The sequence below is a fragment of the Globicephala melas genome, chromosome 10 (genome assembly GCF_963455315.2).
Source record: "Globicephala melas chromosome 10, mGloMel1.2, whole genome shotgun sequence".
NCBI classification, from domain to species: Eukaryota; Metazoa; Chordata; class Mammalia; order Artiodactyla; family Delphinidae; genus Globicephala; species Globicephala melas.
Genome location: NC_083323.1, coordinates 87,433,444 through 87,446,491, shown reverse-complemented (window position 1 = coordinate 87,446,491; position 13,048 = coordinate 87,433,444). Strand labels below are relative to the sequence as shown.

At 42.5% G+C, this 13,048-nt stretch overlaps 1 protein-coding gene and 1 non-coding gene across 12 annotated transcripts in view; one reads left to right on the top strand and one right to left on the bottom strand.

The window, feature by feature from the left end:
- The window catches only part of PLEKHA5 (pleckstrin homology domain containing A5), a 243,189-nt gene that overhangs the window by 73,986 nt on the left and 156,155 nt on the right, over positions 1–13,048 (top strand). The gene's annotated exons all lie outside the window — the stretch shown is intronic.
- LOC115844423 (U6 spliceosomal RNA) lies at positions 5,918–6,024 on the bottom strand. Its single transcript, XR_004036112.1, has one exon. It is a non-coding gene; the product is annotated as a U6 spliceosomal RNA (small nuclear RNA).

The window sequence follows — 13,048 nt, the reverse complement described above, 5'->3', positions numbered from 1 at the left end:
TGAGCCACGGCCGCTGAGCCTGCGCGTCCAGAGCCTGTGCTCCGCAACGGGAGAGGTCACAACAGTGAGAGGCCCGCGTACCGCAAAAAAAAAAAAAAGAAAGAAAAACACAAAAAAACAAAAACATTCATTGGGAACCTTCTATGTACCAGCCGCTCTGCTTGGCCTGTTGGATACAGATGTAAGACAGCTGTGCCCTTGCTGTTGGTTTATAGTCTGGGGTGGGAACTCAGGAAGTACACCAGTCATTACGGTGAAATGGGATACATACTGTGACAGCGGGCGGGGTGCCCTGAAAGCAGTACCCCAGCCTGGGCAGGAGCGGGGAGGGACGGCGTCACGGAAGGAAGATGTGATGTTTGAGCTGAATCCTGAAGCACAGGTGATCAGAGTCTTTCTCACACAGATAACTGAGAGAGAGGAAGGGCTGGGTTTTAAAGGAGAGATGTTTGTTTTGGATATTTGGGGCGCGGTACTTAGGTTCTGAGGTGTATATTTGGTTTTTTAAATGTGGGAGTGGAATTTTTATAAGGATTTTTTTTTTTTGGTCCGGAGGTGAATATTTGAGACTCGTTTGAATAGAAGTGACAGAAACGATAGATTAGTGATAGAATAAGGTAGAAAAAGAGGGGAGGAAACTGGGGAGTGAATGCCTGAGAAAGTCAGAGAGGTGCCCGGAACCTCAGAGTCAGAAGCCAGACCCTTGCTTCGGGAAGAGGTGACGCGGCGTCTGCGGACGGGGTGCAGCGCCCCCACGTGGATTCGGACGAGGAAGGCACCGGCTGTGGTTAGGCCTCCAGTCAGTGTCGTGCAAGCTTAGATTTCAGGTAACGTTTTAGAAATGTGCCTGTTCTTCTCTAAGCCTTTTTTACACTGGTTCTTGACTTTGGAGAGGGCATCCAGGGGCCTCTTTGAAGCCGTGTACAGACGTCGATAGTGTCTCTTTATTTTGTTCCCTGCCCATCGTCCTCTTTCTCCTGACAATCTAACCTGCATTTTCTTTGGGCAATAACTCCCTGCTGGCTCTCAGGCCTGGTCTTGCCCTGTATTTGATGCACACCTGACCTTAGGAATGTGCACGTGATGTGACTGGACCAGTGAGACTTGACCCTGGGACTTTGCTGAATCTCTGGAGGAAAAGAATCTCTTTGGTTGGATTTGAAGCTGTAAAGGTGTAAGCCTAGAGCTGTCCTCATGGGACAGGAGACTCGGGGAGGGAGCGGGGTGAGGGGCTGAGACAGACAGACACACACCCCTTTATCGTGTGAGTTGAGTCTCTGGATCGATTCCTGGACTTTTCAATTTTTTAAGCCAATAAGTTTCCCTTGTTTTGTTTAAGTTCTTTTGAATTGGATTTTCTGTCATTTGAGGCTCTAAGAGTCTCTCATTCCTCTGAAGAATACTATGTACTTACATATTTTAAATCCTGCAAATGATTCAGGGGTTTACAGATGAGTAGAGGCCCACTGAACAGAATTAAATGCTTTACTCTGTTCAATTTTTATCAGTAAGATTTGCCCCACAAATGTAGATTCAGTATGGTTATCATTAACTAATTTATAATGGTCATTCTTGGGACAGTTTGATCTTTATTACAAACATACGTGTAACATTTTGTTTTTTTTATTGTAGATGAGGGGAATGGGACATTTTTATTAATGCCTTTTAGATTAATCGAGGGTTAACCCATTTATCTCCTTCAGCTTCTTTCAGTAAGGATATCCTTTTGGACATGTTAGGATTCCATTTTATTCGTTATCTGTCTCTATAGGCTTATAAATATTCTTGCCAACCATAAATCTTAGATCTAGGAATCAAGCCCATGAACCATAAAAGCAACATAACTTGCCAAAGACCGCATAAAATAAAATATGAAGTCGTCCCCGGCTCTAGCTAAGTTAAGTAACTTGAAGAAAAAGGAAAATGGTTTTGCTAATTTTGTCATTAGGATTAGGCTTCCAATTCAGTAGAAAATGATGGATATTTTAAAATTTAATTCAATAAAAACTATTTACTAGAAGGCAACATTAAAAATATTAGGTAAAAAAAAAAAAAAAAAAAATACTAGGGCAGGGGCTTCCCTGGTGGCGCAGTGGTTGAGAGTCCACCTACCGATGCAGGGGACGCGGGTTCGTGCCCCGGTCTGGGAAGATCCCACATGCCGCAGAGCAGCTGGGCCCGTGAGCCATGGCCACTGAGCCTGTGCGTCCGGAGCCTGTGCTCCGCAACAGTGAGAGGCCCACGTACCGCAAAAAAAAAAAAAAAAAATACTAGGGCAGTTGGGAAGTACTTGCTCTGATAAAAAGATTTCCAAGGGCACTATGACATCTGCCCTCTGGGTTGAGTTAGTGAGGCTGGCCACAGAGAGGGTGATTATTTCTTTCTGGGCACTGCACGTGCCATGGATGGAGCTTCTCCCAGGCACACACTGATGCTTGTTTGGGTTACATAGAACAAAAAAGTTGGATTATAATCACCTGTGGAGAGCTGAGACTGTGCCTGAATTCAGTCTACTAAATTTCTTGTTTTCTGTAGAAAGAGACATTTCCTAAGAGAATAATACCAACTCATTTCTAGTTAGTAGGTAGAAGGAAAGGAGTAAGAGTAAAAAGGTTGGATTGAAATTGAGTCCCAGACCACATTCCCTATGCTCTGGTCATGTGTTCCTTGATATTGGTCTGATGTTCTCAGCCTCCATGCTTGTTTATCTTATTCTCTATCTAAAATAACATTTATGATTTAGTTTTAAATTATGTAATTTATGAATTAGCACTAATTAGCATTAGTATATGAAGTCCTGTACTCTAACGCAGCTCACACTCCAAGAAGCTTTTTGAGGCATTATAGTCAGACTTAATCTCTTCCCCCTTATGAACAAGCATCCTCCCTTTCTCTGTCCCTCCATTTGTGCAGACTTTATATATTTTTTTCCTACTACATGCTTTAGGCAATGTAAGTGCTAGTGGGTCAAAGAAGAACAATGTGCCACTCCTGCCCTCTGGTGGTTGAAAGAAACATTGCAAACAAGTGACTATAAAGATCTGTGTGCTATGACTCTTCATCAGCCTTGGCATCATCCGTTTCTTTCATTCCTGCTGCGTTTATTCATTTACTGATTGGTCAGTCATGTAATGAGCATCTTCTGTATGACAGCCGTTATCAGTACTCTAATGGTGCCTTGTCTGGTGTAGCAGCATTCTGGCCTTCAGTAGCAACAGTTTACACGTGTGAGGTCTTTCAAATGGAATTACAAAGGCATGCTTTCGATGTGTCTAGATCTGACTTTCTGCCTCCCTGTTTGGGTTGCAAAGTGTTTTCCTATCTGCATCTAACATTTCTAGGCCTACTGAGCTTCAAATTGGTTGTACATGTGATGGATGAAAAATAAAGAAGTATCATACCTTAGTTTTCTCTTGCTGCCTGACAAATTACGTCAAAACTTAGCAACTTAAAACAGTAAGCATTTAATATCTCAGAGTTTCTGAGAGTCAGGAATTACGGAAGTGACCTAGCTGGGTGGTCTGGCTCCGTCTCTTAGGGGAATGCGGTCAAGGTGTTGGTTGGGGCTGTAGTCGCCTGAACGCTTGGCTAAGGCTAGGATATGCTTCCAAGTCGATCCTGATCGGTGGGAGACCACAGCTCTTCAGGTCATGGTCCCCCGGAGTGAGCGATTCAAGAGAGAACAAGAGGGAGGCCTCAGTGTCTTCAATGACCTCGCCTTACAGGTGAGGCAAGAGGACTGCGAAGGGCTTGACTGCCAGGAGGTGAGAATCACTAGGGGCCACCTTGTCTGCTTGCCACCACGTGTTACAACGCCATGTTTGTGAGCCTCTGTCAGTGAATTTGGGCCCATATGAAGAAGACACTAGTAAATCTTCAAATAGAAGTATTTTAGAGTGAAATAAAGGGTTGAAAAATTAGACCAGCTCATCTTCACTTTAATTTCATTCTTCATTCCCATGGGAGAATGCCGATAAGTCCTCAGTGCTCCCAATCTCATGCTTTTAAACGGAGCACTTAGAAATGAGTCTCATGAGAACAAATTTTTATGAATGTGAGACAAACATTTTCATTTTTTAAATCTGTGATCTGTTTCTGTGCCACTCAGTGGTGAGAAGTATTTCTGCAGAGAGGATGCTTAGTGATGGCTGCTTGTTTCTCAAAGATTCTTTGTCAAATTACTTACATGTTTTAATTTGAGCAGTGAACACCATTTTGGGTCTACGGTCTGTCAGAACGCTGCTAGCCTCAACAAGGTTGTGATGAAAAATGGCAGATATACAGATGATCGGGTGGTAAGGAAAGTGTGACCACCTCATGCATATGCAGGTTTAAACATTGCTAGGTTACTGAGCACGGATGTGAGCAGAGCTGAGAGTAAAGTGCTAGAACAGAATCTTACTTTAGTATTAAGAACATCGGGTCTTTGAAGTAAAATTAGAAAGGAAAATTAAAGTTGCCTCTCCTCTCTGCTACCTTCCCCCCAAGTAATTTTCCTCCCTGTTTTCCATCCCATCTTAATACATGTTTTCATAAGTAAAATCTGTTTTCAGGTTGGTGTGTTCATTTTGAAAGTACAGCAATGCTACTTTCAGCATTGTAAATGGATGGGAAAGGAAAATATGGGAGGATATAAACAATTTAAAATATTAGAATTCTATTGATCTGGTTTTCATGTCATGGTTTCAATACCATTATAGAAACAAATCATATTAGAAATGATATTTCTAGCTATGCAATTTTATTGATGCTTCTGGTAATAGCCAACCTAGAATACACGTTTCCATGGAATAATTATAATAGCTTATAATGTTTATCTTTAAGGTCTTATTTTGCAGATATGACTCATGAAATTAATATATTAATAAGTTTGTAATCCCCAGTGGCAAAAGGATAGATGATAATATACATTGAGATTATTTCCTTTAGAACTTATTTCATTGACCATATTGTATCACATTGATTGATTTGCATATATTGAAGAATCCTTGCATCCCTGGGATAAACCCCACTTGATCATGGTGTGTGATCCTTTTAATGTGCTGTTGGATTCTGTTTGCTAGTATTTTGTTGAGGATTTTTACATCTATGTTCATCAGTGATATTGGCCTGTAGTTTTCTTTTTTTGTGACATCTTTGTCTGGTTTTGGTATCAGGGTGAAGATGCCTCATAGAATGAGTTTGGGAGTATTCCTCCCTCTGCTATATTTTGGAAGAGTTTGAGAAGGATGGGTGTTAGCTCTTCTCCAACTGTTGGATAGAATTCACCTGTGAAGCCATCTCGTCCTGGGCTTTAGTTTGTTGGAAGATTTTTTAATCACAGTTTCAATTTCAGTGCTTGTGATTCGTCTGTTTATATTTTCTGTTTCTTCCTGGTTCCGTCTTGGAAGGTTGTACTTTTCTAAGAATTTGTCCATTTCTTCCAGGTTGCCCATTTTATTAGCATACAGTTGCTTGTAGTAATCTCTCAAAATCCTTTGTATTTCTGCAGTGTCAGTTGTTACTTCTCCTTTTTCATTGCTAATTCTGTTGATTTGAGTCTTCTTTTCTTTCTTGATGAGTCTGGCTAAAGGTTTATCAAACTTGTTTATCTTCTCAAAGAACCAGCTTTTAGTTTTATTGATCTTTGCTATTGTTTCCTTCATTTCTTTTTCATTTATTTCTGATCTTATCTTTATGATTTCTTTCCTTCTGCTGACTTTGGGTTTTTTTGTTCTTCTTTCTCTAATTGCTTTAGGTGTAAGTTTAAGTTGTTTTTTGAGATTTTTCTTGTTTCTTTTTTCTTTTTCTGTTTTTAACTTTTTGTTTTATAAAACAATCATATACTTGTAAAGGAATCTTTATACTTGACTTTACTATTAGTTTTTAATAAACATTATCAAGGGACTATATTAAATTCTTACATTTTCCATATATCAAAAATGTGGAACGCTTTATGAATTTGCGTGTCATCCTTGCACAGGGGCCATGCTAATCTTCTCTATATCATTCCAATTTTAGTGTATGTGCTGCCAAGGCAAGCACTTTTCTTGTTTCTTGAGGTAGGATTGTATTGCTATAAACTTCCCTCTTAGAACTGCTTTTGCTGTTTTGGGCCGCTGTGTTTTCATTGTCATTTGTCTGTAGGTTTTTTGGGTTTTTTTGTTTGTTTGTTTTGCGGTACGCAGGCCTCTCACTGTTGTGGCCTCTCCCTTTGCGGAGGACAGGCTCTGGACGCGCAGGCTCAGCGGCCATGGCTCACGGGCCCAGCCGCTCCGCGGCATGTGGGATCTTCCCAGACCGGGGCACGAACCTGTGTCCCCTGCATTGGCAGGCGGACTCTCAACCACTGCGCCACTAGGGAAGCCCTGTAGGTATTTTTTTTTTTTTTCCTGTAGGTATTTTTTGATTTCCTCTTTGATTTCTTCAGGGATCTTTTGGTTATTTAGTAGCATACTGTTTAGCCTCCATATGTTTGTATTTTTTACAGTTTTTTTCCTGTAATTGATATCTAGTCTCAGAGAATCGTGGTTGGAAAAGATACATGATTTCACCTTTCTTAAATTTACCAAGGCTTGATTTGTGACCCAAGATATGATCTGTCCTGGAGAATGTTCCATGTGCACTTAAGAAGAAAGTGTATGCTGTGGTTTTTGGATGGGGACTGTCCTATAAATATCAATTAAGTCCACCTGGTCTAATGTGTCATTAAAACTTGTGTTTCCTTATTTATTTTCATTTTAGATGATCTGTCCATTGGTGAAAGAGGGGTTTTAAAAGTCCCCCACTATTATTGTGTTACTGTCAGTTTCCCCTTTTATAGCTGTTAGCATTTGTCTTATGTATTGAGGTGCTCCTATGTTGGGTGCATAAATATTTACAAGTATTATATCTTCTTCTTGGATTGAGCCCTTGATCATTATGTAGTGTCCTTCTTTGTCTTTTTTAATAGTCTTTATTTTAAAGTCTATTTTGTCTGATGTGAGTATTGCTGCTCCAGCTTTCGATTTCCATTTGCATGGGATATCTTTTCCAATCCTGTCACTTTCAGTCTGTATGTGTCCCTAGGTCTGAAGTGGGTCTCTTGTGGACAGCATATATACAGGTCTTGTTTTATCCATTCAGCCAGTCTATGTCTTTTGGTTGGAGCATTTAATCCATTTACATGTAAGGTAATTATCAACATGTATGTTCCTATTACCATTATCTTAATTGTTTTGGGTGTGTTTTTGTAGGTGTTTTCCTTCTCTTGTGTTTCCTGCCTAGAGAAGTTCCTTTAGCATTTGTTGTAAAGCTGGTTTGGTGGTGCTGAATTCTCTTAGCTTTTGCTTGTCTGTAAAGGTTTTATTTTCTCCATCAAATCTAAATGAGATCCTTGCTGGGTAGAGTAATCTTGGTTGTAGGTTTTTCCCTTTCATCACTTTAAATATGTCCTGCCACTCCCTTCTGGCTTGCAAAGTTTCTGTTGAAAAATCAGCTGTTAACCTTATGGGGATTCCCTTGTATGTTATTTGTTGTTTTTCCCTTGCTGCTTTTAATATTTTTTCTTTCTATTTAATTTTTGATAGTTTGATTAATATGTGTCTTGGTGTGTTTCTCCTTGGATTTATCCCGTATGGGACTCTCTGTGCTTCCTGGACTTGATTGACTTTCCTTTCCCAAGTTAGGGAAGTTTTCAACTATAATCTCTTCAAATATTTTGTCAGACCCTTTCTTCTTCTATTTTTCTTCTGGGACCCTTATAATTCGAATGTTGGTGCATTTAATGTCCCAGAGGTCTCTGAGACTGTCCTCAATTCTTTTCATTCTTTTTTCTTTATTCTGCTCTGCAGTAGTTATTTCCACTATTTCATCTTCCCGGTCACTTATCTGTTCTTCTGCCTCAGTTATTCTTCTATTGATTCCTTCTAGAGAATTTTTAATTTCATTTATTGTGTTGTCATCATTGTTTGTTTTTCTCTTTAGTTGTTATAGGTCCTTGTTAAACATTTCTTGTATATTCTCCATTCTATTTCCAAGATTTTGGATCATCTTTACTATCATTACTCTGAATTCTTTTTCAGGTAGACTGCCTATTTCCTCTTCATTTGTTTGGTCTGGTGGGTTTTTACCTTCCTCCTTCATCTGCTGCATATTTCTCTGTCTTCTCATTTTGTTTAAGTTACTGTGTTTGGGGTCTCCTTTTCGCAGGCTGCAGGTTCGTAGTTCCCGTTGTTTTTGGTGTCTGCCCTCAGTGGGTGAGGTTGGTTCAGTGGCTTGTGTAGGCTTCCTGGTGGAAGGGACTGGTGCCTGTGTTCTGGTGGGTGGGGCTGGATGTTGACCTTCTGGTGGTCAGGGCCGTGTCTGGCGGTATGTTTTGGGGTGTCTGTGAACTTAGTATGACTTGTAGGCAACCTCGCTGCTAATGGGTGGGGTTGTGTTCCTGTCTAGCTGCTCGTTGTTTTGCATGGGGCATCCAGCACTGGAGTTTGCTAGCCACTGGTTGGAGCTGGGTCTTAGTGTTGAGATGGAGATCTCTGGAAGAGCTCTTGCTGATTGATATTATGTGGGGCTGGGAGGTCTCTGATGGTCCAGTGTCCTGGACTCGGCTCTCCCACCTTGGAGGCTGAGTCTGGACACCAGGCCGGAGCACCGAGACCCTGCCAGCTGCACAGCTCAGGAGAAAAGGAAGAAAAAAACAAACATAAAAACGGACAGATACAACCTCAAACCAAATGGTAAAAGCAAAACTAAACAGACAAAGTCACACAAAGAGACGTACACACACACACTTGTAAAAAGAAAAAACAAACGAACACCAACAACAAAAACTTAAAAAAAAAACAGAACCCTATTACAAATGGTAAAAGCAAACCTAAATAGACAAAATCACACAAAGAAACATACACACACCCCCCCACACACACTTACAAAAAGAGAAAAAAGGGGAAAAAAATATTTAAAAAAAGGAAGAGAGCAACCAAACCAATAAACAAATCCACCGATGATAACAAGCACTAAGAGCTAAATTAAGATAAACATAAAACCAGAAACAAATCAGATGCAGAGACAGCAAACCCCAAGTCTACAGTTGCTCCCAAAGTCCACCGCCTCAGTTTTGGGATGATTTGTTGTCTATTCAGGTATTCCACAGATGCAGGTACATCAAGTTGATTGTGGAGCTTTAATCCGCTGCTTCTGAGGCTGCTGGGAGAGATTTCCCTTTCTCTTCTTTGTTCTCACAGCTCCCGGGTTCAGCTTTGGTTTTGGCCCCGCCTCTGTGTGTAGGTCACCTGAGGGCGTCTGTTCCCCACCCAGCCAGGAGAGGGTTAAAGCAGAGGCTGATTAGGGCTCTCTTGCTCACTCAGGCTAGGGGGAGGGAGGGGTACAGTAGTCATAATTGGAATGCGGGGCGAGCCTGCAGCAGCAGAGGCCAGCATGACATTGCAACAGCCTGAGGTGTGCTGTGTGTTCTCTCAGGAAAATTGTCCCTGAATCATGGGACCCTGGCAGTGGTGGGCTGCACAGCCTTCCGGGGGTGTGTGTGTGGATAGTGACCTGTGCTTGCACACAGGCTTTTTGGCGGCAGCGTTAGTGGTCCATCCCCGTCTCTGAGGTCCGCACTGATCGCCACAGCTCGCACCCGTCTGTGGAGCTCGTTTAGGCGGTGCTCTGAATCCCCTCTCCTCGCACACCCCGAAACAATGGTCTCTTGCCTCTTCAGCAGCTCCAGACTTTAACCCCGGACTCCATCCCGGCTAGCTGTGGCACGCTAGCCCCCTTCAGGCTGTGTTCACGCAGCCAACCCCAGTCCTCGCCCTGGGATACGACCTCCGAAGCCCGAGCCTCAGCTCCCAGCCCCGCCCGCCCCGGCAGGTGAGCAGACAAGCCTCTCGGGCTGGTGAGTGCCGGTCGGCACCGATCCTCTGTGCGGGAATCTCTCCGCTTTGCCCTCCGCACCCCTGTTGCTGCGCTCTCCTCCGTGGCTCCGAAGCTCCCCCCTCCGCCACCCGCAGTCTCCGCCCAGGAAGGGGCTTCTAGTGTGTGGAAACCTTTCCTCCTTCACGGCTCCCTCCCACTGGTGCAGGTTCCGTCCCTATTCTTTTGTCTCTGTTTTTTCTTTTTTCTTTTGCCCTACCCAGGTACGTGGGGAGTTTCTTGCCTTTTGGGAGTCTGAGGTCTTCTGCCAGCATTCAGTAGATGTTCTGTAAGAGTTGTTCCACATGGAGATCTCCGCGTCTTACTCTTCCGCCATCTTGAAGGTCTCCTCAGTCTTACTCTTAGTATCATTTTTTCCAGAGCTTTTCTGAAGCTTCATTGTGCCTTTTTCATAGAAAGAAAATCATCAGTTCACAATACAGCCATCGTCACCTTGAGCTGTTTTTGTTCATCCTCTCTCATTTTGGAGTAATCTTGAAATCTTCCCTCCTATTAGACAGTTTTAAGAAATGTTTGGCTCTAGTTATTTATATTTTCAGTGGTAGAAATACTGCCTTAATGCTAGGAAAACTTCCTCATGGATAATAATGCCTTCCTCTTGAAGCATTACAAATTAGTAAGTGAATTATCCGTTGATTGGATACATTTATTTTTTATTTACCAAAATAAATGCCTTTTAAAAAAAACATTCATTCTTTGATCAGCTTAATGCAAAGCCTGTACCAGGCACTACAGAAGAGAGAACTGGAAGATAGTTCTGCACGGAAGATACGTCCTCTGTCTGCAGCGCTTGTCATAAAAGCAGAGAGCTTTTACCTACTGCATATTAGTAATAATAACGAGAACGTTCACATTACAGAGTTAAAAATCAACTTATAAGCCCAGTGTATCTGATTATTTCTAGCATGTTGGGAAAGTGAAGGTGATTCATTTGGTCAGTAGTCCCAGTGATCTCAGGGTTATTTCAGGTTCCCTATGTGATCTTCCTCTTCTTGCTTGCCTTACTCTTTCGAGACAGCCACTGAGTGTGTTTCAGAAGGGATGTCCCCAAGGAAAAGGGACTCCCCTATTCCCAACCCTCAAGATGGACAGAACTGAAGTTAGGAAAAAGCCGATTTCCACGTGGATTTTAAAATATCAATGTGAAAACAAAATGAGCAGTGAAGCCCAGGTTCTTAACAGACAGAAGAGAAGTCGGAAAAGGAAAGCAAGATGGTGAGAATTGGGAGAGTCTGGTGACTCATTAGTTTTCTAGGATGTTAATGTATTTGGCATTTTATGTCACTGGTGTTAAACTTTTTTGACCACTATCTGCAACAAGAAATACATATTATTGGGCTTCCCTGGTGACGCAGTGGTTGAGAATCTGCCTGCCAATGCAGGGGACACGGGTTTGAGCCCTGGTCTGGAAAGATCCCACATGCCACGGAGCAACTAGGCCCGTGAGCCACAACTACTGAGCCTGCTCATCTGGAGCTTGTGCTCTGGAACAAGAGAGGCCGTGACAGTGAGAGGCCCGCGCACTGCGATGAGGAGTGGCCCCCGCTCGCCGCAACTGGAGAAAGCCCTCGCACAGAAACGAAGACCCAGCACAGCCAAAAATAACTAAATAAAATAAGTAAATAAATAAAATTTTTAAAAAAAGAAAAAAAAGCTGAATAGGACCTTAAAGATCGTTTAATCAACTCATTTAAAAAAAAAAAAGAAAAGAAATACATATTATTACATGACCTAGTGTTCACATACAAATACATTTCTTTATATAAAACTGAAATGAAAAATTATTTTCCCCTTACTACCTGTACCTTCTCTTCTGTGTCATTATTTTAAAGTGCTGGCAGAAAGCATCCCATTAATTGCATTTCATTATCCTCTAATGGGCCAGACCAGGGGTTAAAAATACTGCCTTGGGAAACAGTGAGATTCACATGGGCAAGAATAGAAGTGAAGTAAGGATTGTTTTTTGGATGTAACTGTGATTGTGGGTTATCTGCCAGTTTGTAGAAATCCAACTACTTTGATCATCTGACACACAGCTTTCCACCCAGCAAGTGTCAAGTTACTGTTGAAGAAACACAGCACAGCAGTCAGTACTACCGTACAGCCAAATCAGTTGTTGCTTATATCAGTCTCGTCCCCTAAACTCATCCTGTTGCAAGACAGGAGATGCTTGTTGATCAACTGCAGCTGCCACTGACCAAAACAACGATACAAAATAAGCTAAACTGTAACTTAATCAGATGAGGAGGATCCCCTGTGACTTCAGATCACTCCAGAACTTTGTACAATAACCATTTCTTGTCATCCACAGTTCCTGCAGGGCAGGAATTGAGCTGCTCAGTAGGGCAGTTCTGGCTCAGGGTGTCTTATGAGCTTTTAGTTTGATGTTGACTGGGGCTTGGGAGCTGGGGATGGAGGGTCACATGGCTAGCAAGTTGGGACTGGCCAGTTGGTTTCTCTCCACATGGACCCCTCCACCGGGTTATGTGCCTCTCGACATGGCAGCTGGCTTTGTCCAGAGCGAGCCATCCTAAAGACCAAGACGGAAACCCAAGGAGGTGCGATACATAGGTGTGCGTACCAGGAGGTGAGGATCCTTGGCTATCTTAGAGGCTGGCTACCATTCCTTAAAAGAATATCTTTATTGGGCTTCCCTGGTGGCGCAGTGGTTGAGAGTCCGCCTGCTGATGCAGGGGACACGGGTTCGTGCCCCGGTCCGGGAAGATCCCACATGCCGCGGAGCGGCTGGGCCCGTGAGCCATGGTGAGCTGAGCCTGCGCGTCCGGAGCCTGTGCTCCGCAACGGGAGAGGCCACAACAGTGAGAGGCCCGCGTACCGCAATTGTAAAATTTAGAAAATGGGGTTAATGAGGAAATACTGAATCATTAAGCAAGTAATATTTAAAGTGCAGAATTATGAAAAATTAGTTAAATATTGGGAAGAATCTAAATGGAATTAATAAGGATAGAAAATAATTTAGTAAAATTAGTAATGCTAATCATTAAATAAGTAAAATGACCCATCAACTGGTCAGAGACATGTGTCACTAAATTTTTACAGAGTAGACAGAAGACTGTCATACACATTTCACTTAATTGCTGCTCTAGATTAGGCATTGGAAACAGTGGCCTGTGGACCAAAGCCAGCCTGC